Raw genomic sequence first — 16,684 nt, forward strand, 5'->3', positions numbered from 1 at the left:
TCATACATGAGTGAATATATTCCTGGATAACACAGCTGCATGACACATTATAAGACACTCCCTACCCATTTTCCATAATTATCACACCATATTTGATGGAGTTCAGACAGTAGGCAGCAAGTCATAGAAAAAAAATGTGTATATATGCCTCTCGGAGAGCCCAGCAAGCTACTGAGAGTATCCCACCCACAAGGCAGAGCCTGGCAAGCTTCCCATGGCATATTAGATATGCCAAAAACAGTAGCAATAACAGGTATCATTCCTCTGACCCTGAAAGAGCCTCCAAATGTTGAGAAAGATGAGTAAGGAGAGGCTTCTAAAATCTCAGGACTGGGATGAACGGAGACATTATTGGTGCCCGCTCAAGTAAATAGATGAACAACAGGATGACAGTGATACAATGATACAGTCACACTCTGTCACTAACCCTAAAGTAATTAAAGAATAAAGGCTGTGTACATGGGACCTGAGTCCTGATAAAACATCTTGGAGCCAGCACCAGCCCAGTGAAGGGTGAGCTCCAGAGAGAAGCTCCAGCAGAAACAAGGAACATGAAAGTGAATCGCCAAATGTTCCAAATTCTTCTTCTTGACAGTGTCCTAACAATAGGCAATTATCTACATAGGAAGCTATATATATATGAGTGGTTTGGTAGAAAAACTAACTTTGCCAAAAGGAAAACTGCATGACTCTCTGTCTTGGAGATCCACCTGTTTCTCCACCCTGACATGTGTACTCTTGGTTCTCTCACCACTTGGACAGCCCACTTTCTCTCTTGAACTGATTACTTCTCTTTTCTTCCTCAGAGTTTCTAAATAAAATTGATCCAGAAAGATCACTGCTGGGAAAATATCCTAGAGATCCAAAAACACACAGCAGAAACACCATCTCACTTCTACGTTTATTATTGTAGCACTATTCACAATAGCCAGAATCTGGATACAACCTAAATGCCCAAGAACAGATGACTGGATAAAGAAACTATGGTACATTTACACAATGGAATACTACACAGCTGTCAGGAAAAATGAGGTCATAAAATATGCGTATAATTAATGGACTTGGAGAGTATCATGCTAAGTGATGAGTCATAAGGAGAGGAACAGATATAGGATGACTGCATTTGTTTGTGTTTTTTTTAATAAAATAGTATAAAACTAATATCCAAGGCCAGGGAAAACAGGCCAAAAGGACTGCTCATTTTCCTCCTGGAAGTTGGCACAGGGTATGAGGGATAGAATCTGCAGATCTGCATTGACTGACCACAGCCTGCTCTAAGCATCAAGAAAAACCTGGAAACCATTATCTCTCTAGCCCTGGAGAGGAATAGGATATACTCCTTCCTGTAAGGACACTCCTTTAGAAGATGAGAGGCCAAGGCCACCTCCAGCTCATTGTGCTAAACTGATCTTCACATTTTTACAATGGTCAAGTCTGGGTAACCCTGATATGATAAGTAAAATATTAATACTGTTATTAGGGTGTCCCCTACTCTGTTGTTAGTCAATCTCTAGGACCACCCAGTAAATAATGGGATATCCAAAATGAAGAGTTCTCCAATCTTGTTCTGTTTATACAAAAGAACAAATCAAGTGTATTAAGCCATCTGGAAAATTTAAAGTGAAGGTGGAAGTAAGCTATGTTTCTGTTACTTGCCTTTTGTAGAAATCAGATTCTAGTACTACAAGAGTTATTGAAAAAGAAATGTATTAAAGTAAACTTGCTTTAAAAGCATTCCCTTGTATAATCGAAATGAAACTGGGTTTACTGACTGTAGGTAAGCAGTCTAATCTACAAAGTAACTGGAAGCGGCACATGATGTCACTAGTCTGACCAGAATAATGAAAGCCAGAAGTTTACTAGAGAGAAGTTCAGCTGAGAAGGCAGACAACACTTTTTTTTTCCAGAGCCTGCTAATAGGCTGAGGGAATTCCAAGTAAACATTCACGATTACTCTAAATATGCTCTCTTAGTCTTATATGTGCATGCGGTGGTGTGGAAGGAACAAAGATTTTTAACAGCTAAAAATAGTCTGATAAAGTATGGGGGAGGGTGTTCTAAAACTATTGGAGGCAATGCTTACCCCTTAGGAAATAGCAGCTATGCACTGCAGAGAACATCAGAAAGGGAATTCTGAGATAGTTAAAGAAAATCATCAAGCAGATGCTGCAGCTAGAAAAACAGTTCTGAATACTTGTTCTTGGAACTAATACCACATTTATAGAATATTTCTTCTAATCCAGAATACTCTGTAGAAGAGAAATAAAGAGCATTGGAATGATATTTTCAAAAGGAAATTAATGGACCATTTCTCAAACAAGGAAAATTACTTATTCTTTGACCAATGCAGTGGAAAATTATTAAGGGATTGAATGAAGCTTCCCACCTAGGAAGATGCTTTAACAACATTAGTGAAAACTATCTTTCATGGGAAGGAGTTGAACAGGACAGTAAGAGAAGTAGCTAGAACTGCTCTTTGTGTGCCATTAATGAACCTACTGAAAATACTAGGCCTGGTCTCCTAACGCTGCCTCTCCAGTATCGAGGAACTTACCTGGGGAAGAATTGGCAGCTTGACTTCACACAGATGCCTAAACTTTGTTCAGGGTATAAATATCTATTGGCTCTTATTGACACTTTCACTCATCATTAGCAGTGACAAAGCCTTTCCAAACCATATTGCAAAAGCCAGAGATGTGTCTAAAGTGTTTCTTAAATAAAGAACCCCTAGATTTTGCTTACCCAGGTCACTCCAGAGTGACAGTGGAACTTCTGTTCTTTCTAAAATCATCAGGATATAGTTTTTGCTCTAAAAATTAATTATCAAATCTGCATATCCTGGCATCTCCAATAACCAGGAAAGGTGAAGAAATACAATTATACTCTTAAAAGGATATTAGGGAAGGTGTGTCATGAAAACTCTGAGTCATGGCATTCGCTCTTGCCTGTAGCCCCTCTCAGATATAGAATAGCACCAAGGGCAACACTTCAACTTAGTCCCTTTGAACTGCTCTGGGCAGACCCTTTTTAACCACACATTTCTTATTAGACTCAAAAAGCTGAGAACTAAGTATGTTGTCAATGTGGGACAAGTGCAACAGGTGATTCAGGAGTATGAAAACATGGGAATGTTGTGTTGCCTCATCTCAATAAAGCACTACCTTTTGCATGAAATCATTCTGTAGCAAAAAAAACTGAGCAATTTTATTTTAAAATGACATATTAAAAAACAAGTAATGGATATTAAAAAATAAACGACACGTTTGATCCCATGGAATAAAATAGGACAAACCAGTTGTCTTTGCCATGGTACAAACTCTGGTGGAGCTCATGCTTATTGTATAACCCATGTTATGTTGCTGTAAACCCCATACTACTGAAAAGTTTAACCAGCCCATATGTCTGCAAAAAGTCATTCATTAAAGTAAATATATTGTGATCTGGCTTTTGCATTTCTCTAACAGAGATAATATCTGGAGACAGAAATCATTAAGAACTCCCCCCCACACACACACACACGTATATAATGTTCTCCCTTAGCTCCATTGAAAGATGTTAGAAGCTGACCTCCCCGACCAAATAAAACACAGTTTAAAACAAATTCATTTTTATACATAATTAAAGTGATTCTTCTATTTTATTTGCTTATAGTATCATGTAAGGTCTAGCCTAACTGGCCTTGGGAGGACAGTCATAGCTAAGCAAATCTCCCTTCCACTCCGACACTGAACTACTCACTAGCCCTAACCTTTGACACTGGAAATAGAAGTCCTTAATTCACACTTTTTCCACCAGAGTGACTGCATTTCAACCAATGACAAAGAGAAAGGGAGAGTGCAGAAAAGAGGGCAGAGCTTTGGTGGTGACTCTAGAGAGCCCTGGACAGAGCTGATGGGGTGTCGTGGGGACAGCACAGCTGGCAGGAACAGTCTCAACATGTCTGGATTTAGATGAGGGGCTGAAACGAGGCATCTTTTTAGGATAATTATCTAGACCACTTCAAAAACCACTTTGCCAAAGCCAGCCTGTGTGGTCTAGCCTAGAATCCCCCACCTGGAAAGTTGGGAAGTGTCATTTTTCCCTTTCCTGTTATGTCTTGCCTCTTGTTCTCTTTCCTCTCTTTTTTGTGTTTCTTAAATGGAAACAAATATTTTGTTCACCCTTTGGCTTCTCCTGAAAGTCTTTGTGTGTGTGTGAGAGTGGACAATGAATCTGGAAAACCTGACTGTAGGTAAGGACTAACTTCCAGCAAAGAACAAATCCTCAGTCCTGCCTAAGACTATGGCATCCCACAAAACATGAGTGGTAGAGACACATTTTTATAACATGGGCCACAAGTAGATCTCAGACAGTTTTGTGGCACTGGTTAGAACCTAGTGTCACTGCTCAGTAGGGATGTATGCAGACTTTACTGGCTCTGAACCCTCCCCAGGAATTTCTCTGTTGTAGTTGAGATGAGCTAAGCAGGAGTATAGAACTCTCTGTGGTGGCTATTCACTTCTTACTTCCCAGGCCACATAAAAGCAATAGTAAGGATGAATTGTTACCTCTAAACTTGCACTTTCTAATGTCTAGATTATTTTCTGTCCCAGAAATCATGATCTTAAATTCAAAATATGCATTTTCTTTTATTTTAACCCCGATATTAGATACCTACTCACCACAAATGGCTTGAATTCAATGTAATAGTTGCTTTTCATTGAAAAGATTGCAACATTTCCACCAATAGCAAACAAAACTGTATCCATCATGGAGGTGAGAAAGCAGGGGTTAAAATTACCTCCTTGACAACTTTTTTTTTCTTCATACAGGCCTTAGTTAAACTCAAAATAAATAAATAAATAAATGAAACTAGAAAAGAAAGAAAGGGAAAAACAAAACATTCTTTTCCTCCTCCAAGTGCATATACTTAATTTCAGTTGATAATATGCAAGTATGAAATAAACATAACTAAGAAACCCAAAAAAGTTTAATAATGAGTCAAGAGCTACTACGCAGACAAGGAACTGAGAGCTAGGATATGTAATTGATGCTATGAGTAGCTACTTATTGCCAGTGACTGCTTTTATATATTCCATGTTTTCCTAAACATTTTTCTGTACCCAATGGAAAACTTCTTACTATTTTTGTAGCCTTTCTATAGTAGCATGACACAATGCTCTCATCTCAGTCATTTTAATTAAAAAGACCTTTTAAAGTTTAACAGCTTAGCAGACAATAGACAGTTTTACAATCTGCATATTTTGTGACATTTGATTTACTTTACAGTTCAATGAACTTATCCCTGAATGTCTGAAACTGTCACTTTATATTTACTTCTTTTCCCTCTCTGCTTCCCATTAATGATCTTGAACACTAATAAAGTTATACAAGAATTGTGACTTCCTGACCAAGCATAATTTTGTTCTCCAGTGATAAAGCAGAAGGGCAGAGCTCTCTATCTCAAGACCACACTTAATCTTGTAGAAACAACCTGTATTTTATTTTGAATTTCTTTCAATTATTTTAAATCCATTTTAATAAGCATTAATAAATAATTTAAACTGGATATTTATAACAGTCTAATTTAAGTCCTGAAATTGAATCTTTACCCTTAAATTAAGTCGTTATGAATCAAAATCAAGAAAGAGCAAAACTAATCCTTGAATCAAATTTTGGCCATAGATTTAAAAGGGAAAGAGTGAGTGTGAGTGTGTATGTGTGTGTGTGTGTGTATGTGTGTGTGTGTGTGTGAGAGAGAGAGAGAGAAGACAGATATCAAGAGAAAGAGAGAGAGAGAAAAGATTTCTAAATTTCATTTTAACTGCCCAGATAAAGTGAAATTTAGGCACCTGGTTGTTATTTGTAAAGATTTTGCAGTAGTGTTCTAATATCTTGCAGAAGATATAACTTCAAGTACCAATGTACCAATGTAGTATGTAGATGACTGATTACCTGCGAAAGACACTGATTACCTGCAAAGATGCATTTTATATCCTGTCCTAAGGCTAATGTTAAAATAACAATATCTCTTCCCCTAAACTACCTAGACCAATGATCTATGGTAATTTACCACTTAGCAAGGGAAAGGGAGACTAATTAGCATATTATTTAGGCCTAGCAGAAGAGAGACCATTCTAATAGTCTACTACTTGTGCTTAAAATCCTTATCTTTTCTTTGTTCAGAGTTTCAATTTGTTGCAGGCAGATAGGAAGTGGGGCCTGGTAATGACTTTTGGTAAATAATAAAATTTAAGAAATTTCCAATCCCTAAAGTAGACCAAAGGCATGAAGTCCACATCCTTTTTAGATGTAAAACCAAAGTTCTTTGGAGAAGAAAAAATTGAAATGCAAAGAAATGAATAGACCCATCAGAAAAGGAGAAAATATAAAAGAACCTAATGATTTTATTAATGGGCCATCAATAGAGTAAGGCTTTCCCTCTGACAATAGTTTTGTTACATATGTGGAGAACTCCAGACAAAGAAAATTTGGAGAAACTGTATATAATATCCCAAAAGTCATCCAAGCCTTTTCCACTGTAGAGAAGCCCTATTCTCTCTTGCAGATATACCGCTGTATTTCTCTCTCCTCACATATCTCTGCTTTTCAGTTTCTTTTAATAAAGCTATTGGCTTCAGTATTTTGCTTCCTAATGACTTTTTTTTCTGTAAGGGAAGCCAATGAACCTGGATCACCTATTTAAATGTGAGGACTTACTTTCTTTTCCTGTGAAAGAAATACATTGTTTCAATCTGAGTGCACAACTCCCCAAGAACTCAGGTGATAAGGACCTCTTCCCACACATGCAGAACAGGTGGATTTAAGAGTCAGCGTGCTGACTGCCTTGTGTGCATCAGAGTGTTGTAGCTGGGCACTGACCCTCAGGTTCCTGTCCTCAAGCAGTCAACATTAAAAGTAAGGGAATTCAGAGTTGAAAGTAAGGGATCTGAGAACAAACTGCTGAGTTCCTAAAAACACTTGATTTAGGGAAAGGGAAAGGAGCGGAAAAGAATGTGAGAGACTCCCCTTTGGACCCTGCTGCAGAGCGAGCATGATGGAAGAGCCCAAGGAAGTGCCCTTGAACTCCAAGCAGCCCACTGAACTAATTCCGGCATGGGACCAGAGACCCCACGGCGGGCTGAAACAGTGGGAACCGGGCATCCCCCAATTCTTTTAACCTCTCTCTCTCAACTCCTTCCTTCCGAGCACAGCGCAGGGTCCGCAGCTTTCTGAGCGCAAAATGGAGACGCCGAGCCTCTCTCTAGGTTTCTCCATCTTATGAGCACCATAAAAGGGTAAAAGTTTGTAGTGATGTTATTTCTGGTTGTACTTTCCCTGGACTTTATACAGAAACCCAAAACCACGCGACCTAATGTCACCTTAGCATCGGCAATATGTAATGGTTCCTTTTTAATGGGTCGGACTTTTGTGGGAGATCCTAACAAGAATAGTAAGTCTGTTGCTGAAATATTGAAGGCAAACAAAGCGGTAGCCATCTCTCTAGACTGAACTAAGCTATATCCCCATGCCGGCTGAGAAGAAATTTTCTTCTTTCTCGGGAAGAAACGCGGCGTGTCGTCAACTACAGTGTGATGTCCATTAAGCAAACAGACCTGGTGGCGTGGGAATGGGATATAAGGGGAAAAATTATGTACATGGAAGAGTGGGATGCTGGTGGAATCTCGAGCCGGAGCCGATACCAGCGCAAGACCTTCGGCTCCAGAAACTGCTTGCAGACACTCTACTAGTCTATCAACTAAGCCAGAGCTCCACTCCTGCTGATGACGGGAAATAACCATCCTTTTCGTTTTTTTTTTCCCTTGTCAGGCAGCGTGGCGATTACTAAACAGGCGTGAACTTGGTGGTGCGGGGCAAGGGGGAAAAAGAAAAGTTATGTAACAAACAGCAGGACTTAATATCTCTATATTCTTAGCAGTGGAGAACTATCAAATGCCTCCTTGGCAATAGGACTGTTTTTCTTTTTTGGGGGAAACCCCAACAACGGTAGTGAGTTGTGTGTTGAAACATGGAATGTAATCGAGATAAGGCGTAAACGAAGTGAAACTTATCACTTACAAGGGTGGGGACTGGGGAGGTGGGAGGGGGCGGCAGGTATACTGGGGGGGTTGGTGATGGAAGATGGGCACTGGTGAAGGGAAGGGTGTTTGAGTATTGTATAACCGACATAATCCTGAGAACTATGTAACCCTCCACATGGTGATTCAATAAAATTTATATTAAAAAAAAAAGAATGTGAGAGACTCCCAGGTGATAGGGGAGGATGGGGTCATCTCCAATAAAGGATTCCAGAGAAAGCCTTCCTCCTTTTATACCTTTTAAACAAACATCTGTAAGTCCGCAGTTTTTTATTATGTACAAAGAATTTGGGCCATTAAAATAGAAGAGGATACTGAGATTTTTATCTTCTGGTGGCAGGGCCTAAAGCATCCAGTTATCAGGTACCGCCTAAGTCAATCATCCTGACATTCCAGGCTGGTAATTCTTTTGCTTAGGGTCATATTCCTAATTTAGTCTGTTTTACTTTTGACACCGTCAATAGCCTTTAATAGTCCTGGCATGCCCCAGGCATTTTCTCAGCTTTTATAATGAAAGATAAAAGCACTCTTCTCTTAAGGCTACTTCACTTTCTCCCAAATATAAATAAACCACTTGCAACAAATTCTAGCACCAAAAAGAGGTGTAAGAGCTTGCTTTGTTAGGGGCATCTCCCTGACCCCAGTGTTTAGAAACTAGAAGGATGGAAAGAAATCAAGGGAGAACAAAAGAATGGGAAATAATGTGTGAACAGGAACCAGAATTTTAGTTATCCTGGTGATATGGGTGAATGTGGTATAGCCATATATCTAAAACAGACTCAAAAAGCCTAAAAATTAAAACTAAGATGTAGTCACTGAAACTTTGTAACAAGCCTGTCAAGTTGATAGGCAGGGACAGGGTGGGGTTGGGGTGGGGAGGGAATATGCAAACGCTTTTGGAGGGAAGTTGACACTGGTGGATGTATTAGTGTTGAAATATTATATGTCTAAAACTCAACTATCAATAACTTTGTAAATTACTGTGAGTATAATTAACCAGCTAGGGAAAGGAGCAACAGAGACTCTCTATGTGTGGTTCAAGGCCTTTGGGGATGCCAAAAACTCCAATCCAGGTGAACTGGTCTGACTTGAAGAAGACTTCTCTGGAGTAAGATTGTCAAATTGTATGCAGCCTGGAGCAATAGCACAGCGGGTAGGGCATTTGCCTTGCACTTGGCCGACCTGGGTTTGATTCCCAGCATCCCATATGGTCCCCTGAGCACCACCAGGAGTAATTCCTGAACACAGAGCCAGGAGTAACCCCTGTGCATCACCGGGTGTGATGCAAAAAGCAATAAATAATAATAATAATAACTGTATGCAAACTTGTTATCAAATGTACTTCGAAAAAAATGAAAAGACAAGGCAGTGGCAACTTACATGATAGGAAAGTAAAACAGCTTGAAATTGTAACTGCAATGGTCTAGTTCTATGCCACTTGAGACACCTGTCAATCAAGAGATGTGGTGGTGATGATGGTGAAAAAAAGCTTTGCTAACAACAGAGAGCAAGTAAAAAGATGGCAGACTAGTGTTTTCAATGTCTTGTGACTGAAAAAAATAATTTTTCAGTAAAAAAAACAGAGAAAAACATCTATAGAAAGGGTAATGGCAAGCTGGTCATGCCAGTCTAATCAATGAGTTCCCTTATAACATACTCTCTAGAAGTATATTACATTATCTCTGTAAATTTTAGCAAAATTTTCTGAATGTTTCTCTTTTAAGGATATGGTAAGTGAGGTGGTCTCACCACCTCTATCCAAAATTAGACTTGGCTTGTTTCTAATTTTGAATTCAGCCCTTAGGTGTTATGGGGCCAATTTTAATACTTTACATCCAACTCTTAGTTCAGGAGAGACTCACAGAGAAAATGTCACTAGCAACTATTGTGCTTTATTTTGTCACATTTTTTTGCAAAGAGAAATAGAGGTAAAGTGCCCTTTGCAGATATTTTAGAATTGAATTTCCTGTTCTGTATCTGTTAAGCTTAGATTACTGTAACCCCCTACACACACACACACACACACACACACACAGGAGGGAGGGAAGGAGGGAGGAAGGGAGGGAGGGAAGGGGGGAGGGAGGGAGGGAGGGAGAGAGAGAGACAGGAGAGAGAGAGAGAGAGAGAGAGAGAGAGAGAGAGAGAGAGAATCCCAAAGGAGCATTGTTAGTGCAAAAATAGTTTTTCCTCCTGCACTGATGAGATCTTGAGAATTATATGAAAGATTTACTTACAAAACAGCTTCTTAGGAAGGTTAAGAAGTTAAAATTTATTGTACAGTTCAAAAAGATGGCCCAGGTTCCTCCCCAATGTCTAGGCCTCTCTTTTTCCCATATCCTATTCTGTCCTACAATGCACTGGCCAGTGTATGACTTTCTAAGTCCTGTCCCTGACCATCTACTCACCTCTAGAGTGTCTTGGCCCCACACTGTTCTATATCAAGTGTATGCTTTCCTAGTCTGAAAATTTGCCACCAGAACACTTTTGGACTGTACCCCAATAGTCTCTTGACATCTCAGCTCTCCTTAGTCCTGGCCATGGCCATGGTGCCCTTGGGTGTTGGAACTCTCTCAGCTGTACCCCAGCAGTTCCTGTTCTGGGATTGCTAGTCTCCAACTATGGTCATGATACTCATGGGTAAGATTCCTATGCTCAGCATCTTGTCACCACTTGAGTGTTTGAGACTTGCCCCAACCTCCTGCCTCCCAGGTTTGTGAGCTCTTCCTGTATTCAGACATAAGTCCAGGCACACAAATCCTACCTGATCCTGCAGTTCATGTGGGCACAAAGAGGGAGGGTAGAGAAAGAGAGAGAAAAAGAAACAAAAAGGGAACTCGAGAAAAAGAGAGAAAGAGAGAGTAACTGGTATTATTCCATCATCTATTTTGATCAGATCCTGTTTTATGGGTGGGATTTTAATCAACCAACCAACTAAATTCACCTGGCGCTCCACTCTTCCACTCCCACTGTATCAACATCACACCAAATTGTTGAAACTCCCCAGTGATAAAGAGATGAAGCTTATGGACACAAAACTATGTGACTATGAATGTTCATTAAACCAATTTATTTATAATTAAAAGCCCTAAACAAACTAAATGTCCATCAATAGGTGATTAAGTTCTAAAAACTTTTGCAATAGATCCCAAGAGCTCTGTAGAAGTGGTAAGGCTCTTCTTGCTCTGTGTGCTGCCAGCCCTGGTTTGATTACTTGCACCACATTCAGTACCCTAAGCACCTCCAAGAGAAATCCGTAAGCAAAAAGAAATAAGTAAGCCCTGAGCATCAGGAAATGTGACCCAGACACAAAAACAAGAAATTGAAAGAAAGATAAAACAAACTCTTGCATACAACAACATGAATGAATGGAAGAGAAAAAAAGAGTAACCCAAACCATATCACTGTATCCCATTGCTCATCGATTTGCTCAAGCAGGCACGAGTAATGTCTCCATTGTGAGACTTGTGTTACTGGAGCAATAGCACAGTGCATACGGTGTTTTCCTTACATGTAGCCGACCAGGGTTTGATTCCTCCGCCCCTCTCAGAGAGCCCGGCAAGCTACTGAGAGTATCTCGCCCACATGGCAGAGCCTGGCAAGCTACCCGTGGCATACTCGATATTCCAAAAACAGTAATAACAACCCAAGCCATATATAGTTTATAATTTGATACTGTCAAAATACCTCAAAATTCTATCTTTTAGTTAGTTTGTTTGTTTAGGTAAAAGGTGTAGTTCACTGGAAGGGTCCTAAAGCTGTTTTGAGTTCAGGTCACCCTTTAGTCAAAACTTTATTATAAAAGGAAAAATATTTTAAAGGTCCTTTAAGAGGTAAAATATAAATTATACCTTATAAAAGTAAAATATTAAAAAAACCTTATAAAGTTCCTTGCATAGTTATTTTGAACTAATCACCTTAATTCTTTTCTAATCACCTTACCTCTTTTCAGAGGTTAAGGAAGAATTTAAATCTGCATGGAGTAATCACCTTTACTCAGAATCCATAGGGAACTTGCATACATGTCCTCTTTTTTTCCCCAAATACCTACCATTCTTTTTCTTAGCTGAAGTTATTAAAGATAGATGTCTATGAGACTGACACCCAAGGACAGTAGATATAAGGGTTGGGAAAATTGCTCCATAGTTGGAAGTCTGCCTCATGAGTGGGCAGGGGGAAGGCAGCTGGAATAGAGAAGGGATCACTAAGAAAATGATTGTTGGAGGAATCAATCGGGTTGGGAGATGTGTGACAAAACTAGAGATAAAGGAACAAATACGATAACCTCTCAGTATCTTCATTGCAAACCATACTGCCCAAAAGTAGAGAGAGAGTATGGGAATATTGTCTGCCGTGGAAGCAGGAAGAGGGTGGGAAAGGTGGGGGTATACTGGGGATATTGAAGATGGGGAATGTGCACTGGTGGAGGGATGGGTATTTGATCATTGTGTGATTGTAACTCAAACGTGAAAGCTTGTAACTACATCTCACGGTGAATCGATAAAATTTAAAAAAAAAAAGGATTAAGCTCCAAGAATGTGACCTGTAATATATTAATGCTGAATTTTGATTAAGTGGATATCTTTATAGAGTTCATAAAAATCATATTGCACAGTAGATGATAAAACACATTTAATGAAAAAGTGTTCAATAAAAATATTGGAATTACAAAAAAGAGATGTTTAAATTTACTGGGCAGGGGAGGGCGGATGGATATTGTTGACTAGATATCCTTATGTAGATATTCCTTATGTTGCAAAGGGGATATATGTATATATACAAACACATATATACTATTATTGCAGGCAGATTGGGGGACCTGGTAATGAATTTTGAAAAGTTGATAAAACTAAGAAGAAATGACCTACCCCTGAAGTAGTCCAAAGGAATAAATAACACATCCTGTTAAGAAGCAAGTTCTGAGCTCTTTGGGACATGAAGGAAACTGGGACCAACCAAAGATGAGTAGACCCCTCAATAAAGGAGATGTTTCAGGAGAATCTAAAGACCATAATAATAAGAAAGGATCATCAAGAGAGCAATGTTTTATGTTTGTTTGTTTTTGTTTTCCCTCTGACTATGCCCAGATTAATTTGCGTATGTGGAGAATTCTAGACCAAGATGATCTGGACAAATTATATCTAACTCTCCCAAAAGTCATTCTCTGCTTCTTAATTCTGGGGAAATCCCAGGTCTTTCTTGAACATGTATTTCTTTCCTCTCCCACATCTCTGAGTAAATTTTTTCCAATAAAACTATTTTTCTGCACTACTGAAACTCCTCTTGGCGTTCTTTTGTGTGTGTGTGTGATGGAAGACTGCATTCCTGGAAGGTCCTTACGAAGGTGAGGACAAACTATCCCCTTCATGATAAGAGCATTTCCTGACTCAGGCTGATTCTGCAGCTCTTGAGTTACTCAGACTGACTTAACTAGTCCTAACCCATACTACTCTTTCCCTGGGTTGTATCTTCTGGGTTAAATACCCAATACATAGAGATGAAACTGTTAAACCATGTGATAGAACTATTCCCTTATCTTACACTTATTTATTATAAGATTTTAAAATCTTTCCACATTATCTAGCATACTAATATATTTTTTTAAATCTCAGTAAGTATGACAGACAGTGAAGGTTGATGAGGAAGGTTCAATATTTTTCACTCTCTCTGATATCATTTCCTTCAGTACATAACATACTGAATAACCCTCCATTTTAAAAAGCACTGTAAATAATAAATAATACTAAGTCCAAGACTTGCTAAAACTTGTTTATTTTTATAATCCCCTTAAAATTAAACTACTAGTTATTTCTAGTTTCTAGCTCTTATTTTTTCTAACTTTCCTCAATTAATCAATACCAATGAATTAAAAACAATTCTATAAAAATGTATTAAATCTATTAGCACTGTAGCACTGTCATCCCGTTGCTCATTGATTTGCTTGAGCAGGCATATTAAATCATGTATTGAATAATGTATTAGTCTAAATTATCATTTTGAATATATATGAACTAGAAAATACTTAATACTTATCACATTTATAAATTTAATGAACTATTTTTTTTGTTTAGGGAAGAAAACCCAGTGTTGTGCAGGACTTACCACTGGCTCTGCACTCTGAAATCACTCCTGTGAATTCAGGGACTATATGGGTTGCCAGGGATTGAACCTAGGTTTACTGCAGGCAAGGTAAAAGCCCTGTGCACTGCACCATCATTCCTATTCCTAAATTCAATAAATTTATAGAACAAAATGACAGAACAATCCAACTAATATGCACAAAGTATTTTTTGTCCTATTTTTGCCCTATTTTTGTAGACAAATTGTGAAGTCAAAGGAAAAAAATTTAAAAACATTACACAATTTACACTTTTCTCCCCAAAATCAATTATATGGGAATCAGCATAACATAGAAAATGAAAGTCTTATGAGAATAAAATTATAATCACTATAATAGATGATACAAGAAAATAAAAAACATATTCTTTGATCAGAATTTGAAAGAATAAACATTGATTAAATATCCATTCTGCCAAAAGTGCTATCCAGATTCAAGGAATTTGCACAAAAACTCCTATGGAATTATTTTTTTCTATGCAACTTTGGCTAGAAGAATAAAAATATGGAGCATTCCATTTGTCTTAAATGAAAATATGGAACGATTCAAAATTTTCATGTTATCCTTTCTCAGTACCATGCTAATCCCCTCTGAACTCTTCCAATTTTACTATATTTGCTGCAGAAGTGCAAACGTTTTTTGTCATTCATTGTGAGATTGTAACCCAAACATGAAAGCTGTAACTAACTATCTCACGGTGATTCAATAAAAAAGAAAAAAACACAGTAACACAAGTCTCACAGTGGAGGCATTACTGATACCAGCCCGAGCAAGTCAATGAGCAATGGGATGACAGTGCTGCAGTGATACTTTGGGATTTAGAGTAAATAAATACTGGTAAAATTTTTTTAAGAGTAATACAAATATTTGAATAGCTAAAACAATCTTGAGAAAAAATAATACTGGAAGTGTTGCTTTCTTTGACTTCTAACTATAGTAATAACAATGGTACTGGGATAAAGTAATATTCTCATTAAAGTGGAATAGAGTTCAAGACTTAGATATGAAACCTCAGAGCTATGTGTGTTAACTTTTAACAAAGGAATTAAGCAAATAAAATGGAAAAATAAATGCTACTTGGCTCCCTACACTACTATAAGAATTCATGATAGGAAAACCAGTTAAACAAATGGTAATGAGGAAATGAGGAAGAGGGAGAAGAAGAAGAAAAGAAGAAGAAGAAGAAGAAGAAGAAGAAGAAGAAGAAGAAGAAGAAGAAGAAGAAGAAGAAGAAGAAGAAGAAGAAGAAGAAGAAGAAGAAGAAGAAGAAGAAGAAGAAGAAGAAGAAGAAGAAGAAGAAGAAGAAGAAGAAGAAGAAGGAAGAGGAGGAAGAGGAGGAAGAGGAGGAGAAGGAGGAGGAGGAGGATAACAAGAACAAGAAGAACAAAAAGAACAAGGAGGAGGAAGGATTGCATAAAGAAAAGATTACAAAATAAGAGTAGCAATATTATATAAAAGAGAAAAAAGGAGGAGGAGAAGGAAGAGAATGTTGAGAGCATTATTAAATACTCTAATGTCAATATTAGAAAAATACTATGTATTTTATGAATTCAGCCTAATGTAGAGATCTTTCATTTATTTTAAAAGTCTTTAGTGTTGGTTTGAGGTAAGTGTTCTTTTTCACTTAAAATGCTTTCATGTGCTTACTTAAATCTCTAGAGGGCTGGAAAGATAGCACAGCAAGTAGGACACCCCATATATTCCACTGAGAATTGCCAGGAGTGATTCCTGAGTGTAGAGCCAGAAGTAACCTCTGAGTATCACTGAGTGTGGGATCCCAAACACACCAATACATAGCAAAAGTTATTTCTAGAATTATCTTTGTCTGAGTTAAATGTTGAGACACTGTAAGAAATACTCAGATGGCCTAAGGTGCTACTTCCAGTGGTACTTGGCCAACCTCTCGAGATGATTTCATGCTATAGCCCTGCAGTCCTGGGATTCAGTGCTGTTTGGACACTGCAGTGCTGGGGCCCACTCCCTCTGGTGCTTGGGGTCCACTAACGGTATAGTTGGCAGTTCTTGGGTGTCTCCATAGTTATACAAGCAGTATTCAGGAGATGATGCAGTTTCAGGGATTGAATGAAATATTCACATGTGCAAATTGTGCACACCTGCTACCTGTCAGCCCCATCAACACTTCAATTCACTTGGTATTAGGAAAATTTGTCACTGTCACTGTCATCCCATTGCTCATAGATTTGCTTGAGCGGGCACCAGTAATGTCTCCATTGTAAGATTTGTTGTTACTGTTTTTGGTATATCAAATACGCCACGGGTAGTTTGCCAGGCTCTGCAGTGCGGAAGGCATGCTCTGAGTAGCTTTCCAGGCTCTCCGAGAAGGGAGGAGGAATCAAACCTGGGTCTTAAGGTGAATGCCCTGCCCGCTGTGCTATCGCTCCAGCACGGGCAATGTCTTTCACCTTAGTTCTGTTACCTATGAAATAGAAATAATCTGTCCCACTTGCATCAAAGTGTATGGAAGGATGAC

General features: G+C 38.5%; 1 non-coding gene across 1 annotated transcript; it reads right to left on the bottom strand.

The window, feature by feature from the left end:
• Positions 1-14,722: 14,722 nt before the first annotated feature.
• Positions 14,723-14,825, bottom strand: LOC129400551 (U6 spliceosomal RNA). The gene has a single exon (XR_008627773.1). It is a non-coding gene; the product is annotated as a U6 spliceosomal RNA (small nuclear RNA).
• Positions 14,826-16,684: the final 1,859 nt, after the last annotated feature.

The sequence above is a fragment of the Sorex araneus genome, chromosome X (assembly GCF_027595985.1).
Source record: "Sorex araneus isolate mSorAra2 chromosome X, mSorAra2.pri, whole genome shotgun sequence".
In the NCBI taxonomy this organism is placed as follows: Eukaryota; Metazoa; Chordata; class Mammalia; order Eulipotyphla; family Soricidae; genus Sorex; species Sorex araneus.